This window comes from Dasypus novemcinctus, chromosome 13 (genome assembly GCF_030445035.2).
Source record: "Dasypus novemcinctus isolate mDasNov1 chromosome 13, mDasNov1.1.hap2, whole genome shotgun sequence".
Classification (NCBI taxonomy): Eukaryota; Metazoa; Chordata; class Mammalia; order Cingulata; family Dasypodidae; genus Dasypus; species Dasypus novemcinctus.
In genome coordinates, this window is record NC_080685.1 from 27,735,491 (window position 1) to 27,747,346 (window position 11,856).

At 42.2% G+C, this 11,856-nt stretch overlaps 1 long non-coding RNA gene across 1 annotated transcript; it reads left to right on the forward strand.

Annotated features, from left to right (window-relative positions):
- Nucleotides 1-265: 265 nt before the first annotated feature.
- LOC131273139 (uncharacterized) lies at nt 266-5,152 on the forward strand. The gene is made up of 3 exons (XR_009180301.2): nt 266-381; nt 4,671-4,934; nt 5,049-5,152. It is a non-coding gene; the product is annotated as an uncharacterized lncRNA (long non-coding RNA).
- Nucleotides 5,153-11,856: the final 6,704 nt, after the last annotated feature.

The following is an 11,856-nucleotide window of genomic DNA, read 5'->3' on the forward strand; positions in this document are numbered from 1 at the left end:
CTTGTACATTTCACATTTATGATAGAGTCTGGTAGATAGTGGGCACTATACAAATCTGTGCTGTAGACCTGCATTTTAAGTGATTGAATATGTATGGGCCAGCTAGAGAGCTCTCTCTCTTTCAGTAGAGAACCAAGAGGATTCAGGCTTTCCAGCCAGCAGGAGGCACTGGTGAGTCAGTCAGCTATAGTCATGGAGGCTTCAAGGGATAGCATTATAGTGTCACAAAGGCTTTAGAATCCCAGAATCTTGGCCCTAGAAGGGAAGAAACACCATTTGGCTCAGAAAACTTTGGCTTCTGATCAGCATGGACTCTCTAGGAAACTGAGGGAAGATCTGGGCTTCTGGGTCCAGTTAAGGGAAGACAGCTTTTGTGGGAAGGCAAGTATGGGTATTGTGAATTGAGAAAAAGAGACTGAAGAGAAGTACCAGACGAGGTAACACCGACAAGCCTCGTCTCCTCGGGCTTGTCTCCACGGCTTTTTTGTTTGTTCGTTCATTCGTTAATTCATTACCTATGGAGGCCTACATTGCCACACAATGGTGTTAGCAGCTGAGGACAGAATGGCAAGTGAAATAGTGAGGATACCATGAAACCAAAAGACTAGAAGGGAAGCCAGACAAGTAGGGTAGCAATAATTATAATATTATAATAAAATGTAGTGAGGGCAGGAAACTCTTGAAGGCTTATCAGAAAGACCTACTCTACAGATTAGGGAAATTTACCTTAAAGGAGTGATGTTGGAGTTGAGATTTCAGATTTGGAAACAATTCAGTGAGGGCGTAGGTACAGTGTGGGGAGAGGGTGTCTAAGCTGGGAGAAGAGCACACATGCAAAGAACCAGACAAGGGGACTGAGATTTTAGCTTGGATCTGCCCTGAGCCAGTCAGACAAGCACAAAAGGAACAGTGGCTGGAGATGGCCCTGGTTTGGTGGGCAGAGGTCAAAAAGAGGGCAGTTTCGCAAGGGCCTTAAAGGTCTTGGAGTCTGTCATATATTGATCTTCACTGAAGCCGAGCAGTAAGACGACCTAAACAAACGACTTAGCTCTATGTCACAGATGTTATGACATGATCTGGCAGGTTTCCTGGGGTCACTGTGTGGAGCTGGGTTAGGAATGAGGGGACAGGGAACTGGGGAAGAAGTTTGTCCTTAAGAGAAGAAATTTTCTTGCAGGAGGTGAGGTGGTCCAGGAGGTAGGTACGTTGGGCAGGAGCCACACTTCCTTCAACTATCCTAAATTAAAGGAGGAGCATCAGTCAGGAGGCATGTGTGGGGGAAGCCTACTGATTAAAGGGGCACAGTGACTACTCACTAGAGGGAGACAATGCAGGCTGTAGAATCTGAGTGTTGGCTCAGGAGGCAGGGGACCTGTGCCGGGGTGGCAAGGCTGCTGAGGGATCCAGCAACCCTTCCTTCCCTGTGCTACAGAAGCTGTGAAATGATGAGGTTGGACAAGACTGATTCCTAACCTATTCTCCATCTTTGACATGGTGCAACCTTGGCATTTGGGACCTATTTCTAAGATCTGACACAGGGTTCAGGCTTGCAGGGGGTATTGATGGGAGGAACAAGGTGAGCCCCTGGATGGGAGCTCAGAGTACCCCCTAGTGCCTCTATGCTCTCTGGTAGCTGGCATGAAAATAGCTTCTGCAAAATTAGCCCAGCTTGGACTTGGGAGGATGGATCCCAACAAGCTGGACTTCCAAGTGGCGAGGAAGCTTGGAATTCTCAACACGGGGGCACTGACCTTCAGGATGGAGAAAGGTAAACCACTGATATAGAGAAGGAAAGAGACTGAATGAAAGACAGTGACATGGAGACAAGGAGAGGCAGAGAAAGGAAATAGTAAAGGAGGCAATAGCAGACAGAAAGGAAAGCAACAGAAAATTAAAAAGGAAGGGGCTTTCTCTTCCCTCTCTCTGGGAGTCTCATCTTAGGTCAGTCCCTTAAGGGGATGGATTCAGACAAGGAGATAGAGACCTGGTTCCCTGCACACACCCATACCCCAAACTCGCCTCTAAGCCTGCCAGGAGCCCTTACCGCATATGCACACTTTCTTCAGCTTCGATCAAAGATGGTGGAGAGCAAGGTCCTTGAGGCCCCTTTCTTCCCCTTCTTTGCACTGTTTCAATGTCACTGTGTCTTTCTGCCTATTACCATTTTCTGAGTGTCTCTATGTTTCCCCATTTCTCTGCTTCTCCCCCTTTCCCTCTTCTCCCTGTTGAGCCAGGGCATCGGCAGAGGACGTCTCTGCAGCCTCAGGCTCTGTGCAGTGCCTGGCAACCTGGAGGGAGGAACTGCACGGCTTGTCACCACCCCACCCCTGGTGCAGTGTCTTTGTCTTAGGGCAGAAGCCTCTTCCTGAATGACAGAATAATCCTTGAGTAACTGGCAGAGGTAAAGTGGCAAATGAATTAAAGCCAACGCCCTGTCACTTTCCCAGTGCAGGTGAGACGTGTCCCTGACCAGTTCAGCTGGGCGCCACACAGCCAGGGTCTCAAGAGCATGAACTAGGTGTCAGGGCCCTTGCGAGGGGCCCCTAATTCCTCCCACCTCTTTCCACACTTGGTGTTCTAGACGAGAAGATCCAAACCATGGTGAAAGCCTAAAAGGGGAGTGACTGTGGGCCTGACCCTCAGACGTCCTCCAAAAGCACAGTGGCAGCCTCCTCAGGCACATGCCACGGCCCCCTTCCCACAGGGAAACCCCAACATAAGGTGCTAATGGTGCCAAAAGGCGAGGCGGACAGAGCTGGACCTGGGCTGGGCCACAGTTTGTCAGTTTGAATGCGACTGTTTTCAGTGGGTGCGGTTGTCACCACGCCTGGCTCAAGGAGACCCAGTTTATACGGGAAGAGCTGGATTGAGGCGAATCCCCAGCTAAGAGTGTGTCTCCCACGATCCAGACAGCCGAGGCCCTGCGTCTCCCACAGCATGGATGCGGACCCTGAAGTAGGCCACCCGACAGGAGACACCTCCTCAGGCCTCAGGGGAGCAAAAGCTGCCTTCAGCGTGACGGCAGAGTCAGGCGGCCTTCTGTGCCACACAGAGTGCCATCAGGAGGTCTTTGACGTGAGGGGAGATTTGTAGACCCTGCGCCCAGGGCTTCCCTAGCCCCTACCTTCAGGACCCAGAGAAGAACAGAACAAAAAGATGAGAGATATGGCTTTTTCAGCATCAGATGAGAGGGTGTGTGGAGCAGGGTGGGGAGAGAGTGTCCTGATAGGAAGGGAGGGATGGGAGGGATGGAATGGAAGATATGGAAGGATTCTCAGGCAGGAGGGACAGAGGCCAGAAGAGAAACGAGCACGTATGAGCAATTCACACGGGCCTCAATTCTAAACCTAATGAGTAGGTGCACAGAGGTCTCAATTTGGTGAAGCCTCAGCAACCATTGCCACCAACCTCAAGCTCTTCCTTCCCTGTGCTTGTGCTGATGTGCACACACACACACACACACATGCACAGGTATACGAGCCTATGTGCTTACCGAATGCACACAGCTGTAACTGGTTCAGTGTAGAAAACCAGTTGGGGCCAGAGGCTTTTCTCAGAACTCCTGTGGGTGCTGGAGGCTGGAGGGTGGTGGCAGCTTCACTTCAGCAGCTGTCACTCCATCGCCCACACCCACCTGCCTCCACCCAGGTGACAGGGCTCTGACAGATACAGGGATGTGTGCCTTTGTGAGCTGAGCCTCCAGCTGGGGACACAAGCTCACCACGCCCCATATCAGCCGGGAAGTGAGATGACGCCCCTGGGCTCTGCCTGGTTTCTCTTGATGCCCTCTAGACCCAGCTCCCAGGCCTTGGCTGCAGCTTTTGCCCGTCTGTTTAAGAAGGAAAAGGCAGAAACCATGGAGGGTCCACCTAGGGGCCACTACTGGGGCCTAGGCCTGGACACCTTCCAGGAAGAACCTGCATTTCCTGGGCAGAAGGAAGCGGAGGTTGATGAAAGCATGGTAACTGTTGTTTTAGCTTCTTCTACCCCTAGAAGAATCATGAAATTACAAAAGTACTGAAAGGTTGAGTTTGAGCATCTCTATAAGGTCTGGTTCCTCTCCCCCCAACAATTGCCCTTTTATACAGTGAGAAATAAAAGACCATAGAAGTAAAGGGAGTTAGACACCCAGGCCTGAACCTGAGGTCCTGCGGTGTCAGGAGTAATGTCCTTTCCATTTCACCTGTCCTAACCTTCCCAGTGCAGCCGGCTTCCGCTGTGCTGAGATGCATGCAGAGCAATGGCACACGCACATGCGTTAGGGTAGGATGGACCCTGGCTGCAACTCCCAAGTTTCACTTGTCCTTGTATGGGGTAAAACTGCCTACTCTTAAGGCAGTGATGATCATTATAATGAAAGCATATTGTGAATCAAGTTCCTAAGGCCCATTCTGTTCCTCATCAGCTGGGAGATTGTAGGAAAACTTCTTACATGTCCTGGTTTGTCACTTTCCTATCTGTGAATGGCTACTGTGAGTGAGGCACAAATGCACTGATGCATGAGAAGGCAGAGATGTAAGGGACTGACTCTGCCTTCCGAAGGGCCCAGCCCTGCTGCCCAGCCTTGGCCTGGGTCACCACCCTGAAGGTGGATGTATTTGCAGGTCAAGGAAGGGGGAAATGAAGGCAGGCGCCACCCTTCCTTCTGATGAGAATGCTCTCTTTTTCAGGATCTCCAAACCTCAGGAAGATGTGTGACCAACCAAAATGCCAGCCGTACTGCCCACCACCACCATGTTGTGTTCAGCAAAACTGCTGCTGTTTGGAGGCCAAGCCTGAATGCATTTGCCTGGATAGGGAGACTACACCCAAGTCACCTGAAAATCTGAAAAATAATTCTGATATTCAACCCCAGGCCCAAAATCCACAAAGTGGGCCCAAGGCAGGGCAGAAGAAGCCAAACAAATAAGTTGTCCCTGGAGCCATGCCTACTGGTTTGTGGAGGGTTGGGGAGATAACTGAAGGCCAAGCTAGACTCACAATGAGGAGAACTGTGGTTTTACCATTCTCCCTCCTAACCTATTTCCCTGCATTGTCCCCTATTCTAGGGATGCCCTCAACTGGAAATGGGAGGTAGAAGAAGCTGAAATCATCTTTCCTAGCGATACTGACACCTGGACAGCATAAAAATTAAAGAGCAATAAAAAGAAAATTGCCTGCCTCTCCTCCTTAATCTACCAGAGAAGTCATCTCATCTGCCAGACAGAAAGCCCAAGAAAATATTCTGGGATGTCCTCTGCTGAGTCATCCTGGTTTCAGAATGAAAGTCCTGCATCCCAGGAAACCCTTCAGTCCAAGGCAAATAGGTTGGTTGGTCACCCTAAGTGAGAATACCAATGCACCCCACTCCCCGGGTGCCACATTTGAGGCAAGATCAAGCAAGAACATATCCCTGGGGGTGGTTTACCTTCTCCATCCTATAGATTTGAGGCAGGAAGTAGAGTTACCTGGGCTCAGAGTAGGCTCCATGGCCGGTGGAAGGCAAAGAAAATTAGTCGACAACCAACACTGACCCTGCAGTGTAGAATAGCAATCCCAGAGCAAGCTGCTGGGAGGTTCTATTCCCTTGTCTCCAAAATGAGGGTAGTGGTACTTAAACTCAAAGGTCAGTGTAAAGGTTATTATGAGAATTAAAAGGGATAATTCATTAAACGTGCTTAGTATTAAGTCTGACACAGTGGGTACTGAATACATGATTCTCCTCAAACTTCCCTTTCTGCCGACAGATCCCTATTTCCCTCCAAAGACAACCATGTCCCAGTCATTTTTCTCCTTAGTCTAAGTGAGCAGGTAGGGGTAGAGAAATCAACTTCACTCACCATTCTTGTCCACTTCAATTTTGATATGCTCTCTTTCTTTTTTTTAGGAGGAATGCAGCTACTTACTACTTTTTTGGTACTTTTCTATTTTTGAACTTCTCAAAATGAGACTGCAGGACACCCTCTAGATGTTTATATTTTTGCCCAGGACCTGGTGTGAATTTTATTGATAAACAGGTTCAAGGTTTGTTTCAGAAAAGTTTTAGTCGATTGTCTAGTTTTTGGCTGTTATCTGTCCCATTTCATCTGGTGTTATCTCTGGGAGAAATAATCCATGTGCTTGCTGTCCAATCTGTTTTCCAACCCCGTTGCCTTCTCTGTGGTTTATTTTTGTTTCATTCTTGTCCTTTCCCTCTGTGCCCTGAGACAGTTTCTCAAGGTCATTCTTCCCACCGCAGCTTGGTTTTTTGCTGCCCTGAGTCGCCGGTGTCTTCTTTAAAGCAGAGTTCATGCCTGCAGGTTCAGGCTGGGATTTTGGTCTCTGCTTGTTTCTCATCCAGTTCCATTTTCATCTTAGTCTGTCACTGTGTTATCTCATTCCCCAGCTCTTTTCAGAGTTTCTTGAGTTTTATTCAGAACACAGAACTGATGCTTTCTAAAAATTGCTCTTGATCCTGCAGTGCCAGCAACTCTATACTATTCCTATACTACTTTTGAATGCTTTCTTTTTATTGTTTTGAATGGCCATTATTTTTATTTATTTATTTTTCCCCACTCCCCACCCCCCCATCCCATCGTTTTTGTCAATTGTATTTTTTGTAAGATATATACATCACAAAAAAAAATGTTACATTAAAAAATATAAGAGGTTCCCGTATACCCTGCACCCCCTCACCCCACTCCTCCCACACCAACAACCTCCTCCATCATTGTGGCACACTCGTCGCACTCGGTGAACACATTTTGGAACACTGCTGCACCCACATAGATAATTGTTTACCCTGTAGTTCACACTCTCCCCCAGTACATTCCTTGAGATTTTTCCTAATTCCCCTTTTAATCCTCCCCCCGTCTCTCCCCACCCACCAAACCCCTGAGGACTACTGATCTGCTTTCTGTCCCCAATTTCAAGGCATTTTCAAAAATTTTATATAAATGGAATCATACAGTAGTACTCTTGTATATCTGACTTCTGCCATGCAGCATAATTATTTTGAGATTCAACCATGTTTGTATCAATAATTCATCCCTTTATTTTGCTGAGTAGTAAACATTCCACTGCATGGTTAGACTGCATTTTGTTTACCCATTCTTCTTATGGGTAGGTGGGTTGATTCCAGTTTTTGCCTGTTGCAAATAAAGGTGCTATGAATATTCATGTACAAGTCTTTGTATATGCACATGCTTTCATTTCTGTTGGGTAAATATCTAGGAATGAAATATTTGTGTCAGATAGTAGGTGTATGTTTTACTTTTTAAGAAACTACCCAACTGTTTTCCAAAATGGTTATGCCACTTTACATTCCCACCAGAAGTATATGACCATTTCAGTTGTTAGCCAATATTTTGCATGCTTAGTTTTAATTTTATTTTATTTTTTATTTTTAGACATTCTAATAGATAGGTCCTGTTATTTCATTGTGGCTTGATTTGCATTTCCTTAATTACCAACATTATTGACCATCTTTCCTTTTGCTTATTTGTCTCCCCACATCTTCTTTGGTGAATTATCTGTTTAAATCTTCTTCACCAGTGAAGCCATCTGTGCCTGGGGGCTTCGTTTTATAAAGATTTTTAAATTGAAAATACAGTTTCTTTAATTGATAGTTTTCCAAATTATTTCCTTTTCGGTGAGTTTAGTAGCTTTAGTTTTTTAAGGAATTTGTCCATTTTATCTGTTGTCAAATTTAGTGTCATAAAGTTGTTCATAACATATTCATTTTTTAATGCCTGTGGAATCCATAGTAAGATTACCTCTTTCATTCCTGACCTTTGTAATTTACATCTTCTCTTTTTTCCTACTTAGTCTGACTGAAGTGTTATCAATTTAATTAATTTCCTCAAATTAGCTTTTTGTTTCAATGGTTTCTATGTTTTAAATTTTCTATTTCATTGATTTCTTCTCTGATTTTTATTATTTCTTTTGTTCTGCTTAATTTGGGTTTAATTTGCTCTTTTCCTAATTTCTGAAGGAAATTTCCTCCTCAGATTGCATGTCAGTAGTGTATAGAAACACTATTGATTTTTTAATTTTTAAAAATTTTATTGAAGTGTATCATTCATATATGATCATACATAAAAACTAAGTGTATATAAAAGTTGTGGATTTACAAAACATGCATGCATAACATCATACAGGGGTCCCATACATCACCCTACCACCAACTCCTTACCTTGTTGTGAAGTATTTGTTACAAATTATGAAAGAATATCATCAAAATATTACCACTAACTCTAATCCATATCTTATATTCGGTGTATTTTCTCCCCAACCCACCCTATTATTATTTTTAATGTATTTTTATTACAGAATTTTTGAACTTACGAAACAATTGTACACGTGTGTAGAATTCCCATACAACACCCCTTTACCAACACTGTGGTGGAACATTTGTTACAAATTATGAGATAATATCAGACTATTACCACCAACCATGGTCTATAGCATACATTTGGCACATGTTTTCCATACCCCCATTATCAACACAGTACATCTTTGGCATTGATGCAAAAATATTGTAGTATTGCTGTTAACCATGGTCCATAGATCACACCAATTGTATTTTTCCCATGCTTCTCTACGTTCTTACCTTGTAATAGTGATGTATATCAGTTCTAGCTCTCAGAAAGACATTCTTGCATCTGTACCATCAATCACAATTATCATTCACCTCAGAGTTCAACTGTTATTCAGTCCCTAGATTATTCTGTAACTTTCTTTATAATGACATTTACATCCCTAGACTACCCTTTTCAGCCACAATCCTATTTATTAATCAGCTGCTACTCACTATAATGTGTTTCCTTCAACTCTATCCACTTCCACACTTTTAGAGTCAAATTAGTAAAAAACTTTTATGTACAGTAAACATCAGTAGTTCTCTTAGCCCTCCTCTTAGCTCCTAATAATCTATAGCCTAGGTTTTAACTCATGGAAACTCTATTGATTTTTGCATATTTATCTTGTAAACTGCCACTTTGCTGAACTTGTCTATAAACTCTAATAGCTTTGTTGTGAATTTTTCAGGATTTTCTAGATACAGGTTCATATCATCAGCAAATAGTGAAATTTTTACTTCTTCCTTTCTTATTTGGGTGTCTTTTATTTCTTTATCTAACCTAATTGCTCTAGCTGGAACTTCTTGCTCAATATTGAATAACAGTCATGACAGTGAGCATCTTTGTCTTGTTTCTGACCTTGGCGGGAACAATTTCAGTCTTTCACTGTTGAATACGATGTTAGCTGTAGGTTTTTCATATGTGCACTTTACCATATTGAGAAAGTATCCTTCTATTATCTTTTGGAGTGTTTACATCAAGAAAGGGTACTCTATTTTGTCAAATTCCTTTTCTGCAACAATCGGGAGGATCATGTGGTTTTTCTTCTTTCAGTTTATCAATGTGGTTTATTACACTAACTGATTTGTGTTAAACCATGTTTGCATAACTGTTATAAAACCAACTTGATCATGGTGCATAATTCTTTTTATGTGCTTTTGGATTTGGTTTGCAAGTATTTTGTTGAGGATTTTTGCATCTATATGGATTAGAGATATTGCTGCAATTATCTCTTTTTGTAGCATCTTTATCTGTTTTGGTATTAAGGTGATGTTGCTTCATAGAATGAGTTTGGTAGCATTCTTTTCTATTCGAATTTTTTGGAAGAGTTTGAGCAAGATTGGTATCAGATCTCTTTGAATTCATCTGAGAAGCCATCTGGTTCCTGGCTTTTCATCTTTGGGAGGTTTGTGATGATTGTTTTAATCTCTTCACTTATAATTGCTTTATGGAGGTCTTCTATAGTATTTCTTCAAGGGTCAGTGTAGCTAGTTCATGTGTTTATAGGAATTTATTCATCTCATCTACATTGTCTAGTTTTTTTGCATGTAGTTTTTCATAGTATCCTTTTATATCTCTTATTTCTGGGGCATCAGTGGTAATGTCCCTGTCATTTCTGATTATGTTTATCCATGTGTCCTCTCTTTTTTCTTTGTCAGTCTAGGTAAGGGTTTGTCAATTTTTTCATCTTCTCAAAGAACCAACTTTTGGTTTTGTTGATTCTTTTTTTTTATGTCATTATTCTCAATTTCATTTATTTCTCCTCTGATCTTTACTATTTCTTTCCTTTGGCTTGATTTGGGATTAGTTTGCTGTTCTTTTTCTAGTACCTTCAGGTGTACAGTTAATCTTCAATTTTAGCTCTTTCTTCTTTTTTAATGTAAGCATTGAGGGCTATAAATGTCCCCCTCAGCATTGCCTTTGCAGTGTCCCATAGGTTTTGATATATTGTGCTCTCATTTTCACTTGTCTCCAGATATTTGCTGAATTATCTTGCTATTTCTTCTTTGACCCACTGATTTTTTAAAGAGTGTATGTATTAATATCCATATATTTATGAATTTCCCTTTTTCCATTCATTATTGACTTCCAGCTTCATTCTTTTATGAAATTATGTTTTGCATAATTTCAAGCTTTTTAAATACATTGAGGCTTGTATTATGACCCAAAATATAGTCTGTCTTGGAGAAGGATGCATCAGTAGTTGAAAAGAGTATATATCCTGCTGTTTTGGGGTACAATTCTCCATGATGTCTGCTAGGTCTTCTTCACTTACCATATTATTCAAGCTTTCTGTTTCTTTATTTATGCTCTGTCCAGACATTCTATCCAATCTTGAGTGTGGTATATTGAAGTTTCCAACTCTTACTGTAGAGACATCTATTTCTCTCTTCAGGTTTGCCAGTGTGTGCCTCATGTTTCTTGGGGCACTCAGGTTAGGTGCATAAATATTTAGTATAGTTATTTCTTCTTGATGAATTGCCACTTTTACTAATATATGATGACCTTCTTCATCTCTTATAAAAGTTTCACATTTAAAATCTATTTTGTCCAATATTAACCTGGCTACTCCAGCTCTTTTTTTGGTTGCTATTTGCATGGTTGTGTATTTATATCTGAGGTGAGTCTCTTGTAGACAACAATAGATGGCTCATATTTTTAAAAAATACATTCTATCAGTCTATCTCTTTTGATTGGGGAGTTCAAGCCATTAGCATTCAGTGTTATTACTCTAGAGACCTTACTTAATTCATCCATTTTGTCCTTTGGCTTTCTGTTGTCATTTCACACTGTTGTCTGTCTTTTTACCCTTTAATTTACCCTTGCTAATAATCCTCATTTCTACACTCTTCTCCAAGTCTTTCACCTTTGTTTTTTTCCTTTCAAGCTGCAACACTCCTTCTACTATCTCTTGTAATTCTGGTCTTTTGGTAACCTATTCTATTGGTTTTTGTTTGACTGTGAAGACTTTGAACTCATCCTCATTTTATCAGTTTTGCTGGATACAGAATTCTTGGCTGGCAGTTTATCTCTTTCAGTACCTTAAATACATCATGCCACTTTCATCTCACCTCTGTGGTTTCTGATGAGAGGTTTGCACTTATTGAGGTTCCCTGTGTACGATGCTTTGATTTTCTCTTCCTGCTTTCAGAATCTTCTCTTTATTGCTGATATTTGTCATTCTGAACAATAGGTGTCTTGGGGGTAATTCTATTCTGATTTATTCTGTTTGGGGTGCATCTCCTTGGATATTGATATTTTGTCTTTCATAAGGGTTGGGAAGCTTTCAGTCATTATTTCTTCCAACATTCTTTCTGTCCTTTTTCCATTCTCGTCTCCTTTTGGGAACCAATAATGCATATGTTTGTACTTATGTCTTGTAATTCAATTCCCTGAGACCCTGTTCCATTTTTTCAGTTCTCTTCTCTTTCTCTTCTCCTGTCTTTTCCGGTTCAGATGTTCTTTCTTTGAAATCACTAATTCTGTTTTTGAACAATTCAAGTCTGCTCTTATGTGCCTCCAATGTATTTTTGATCCC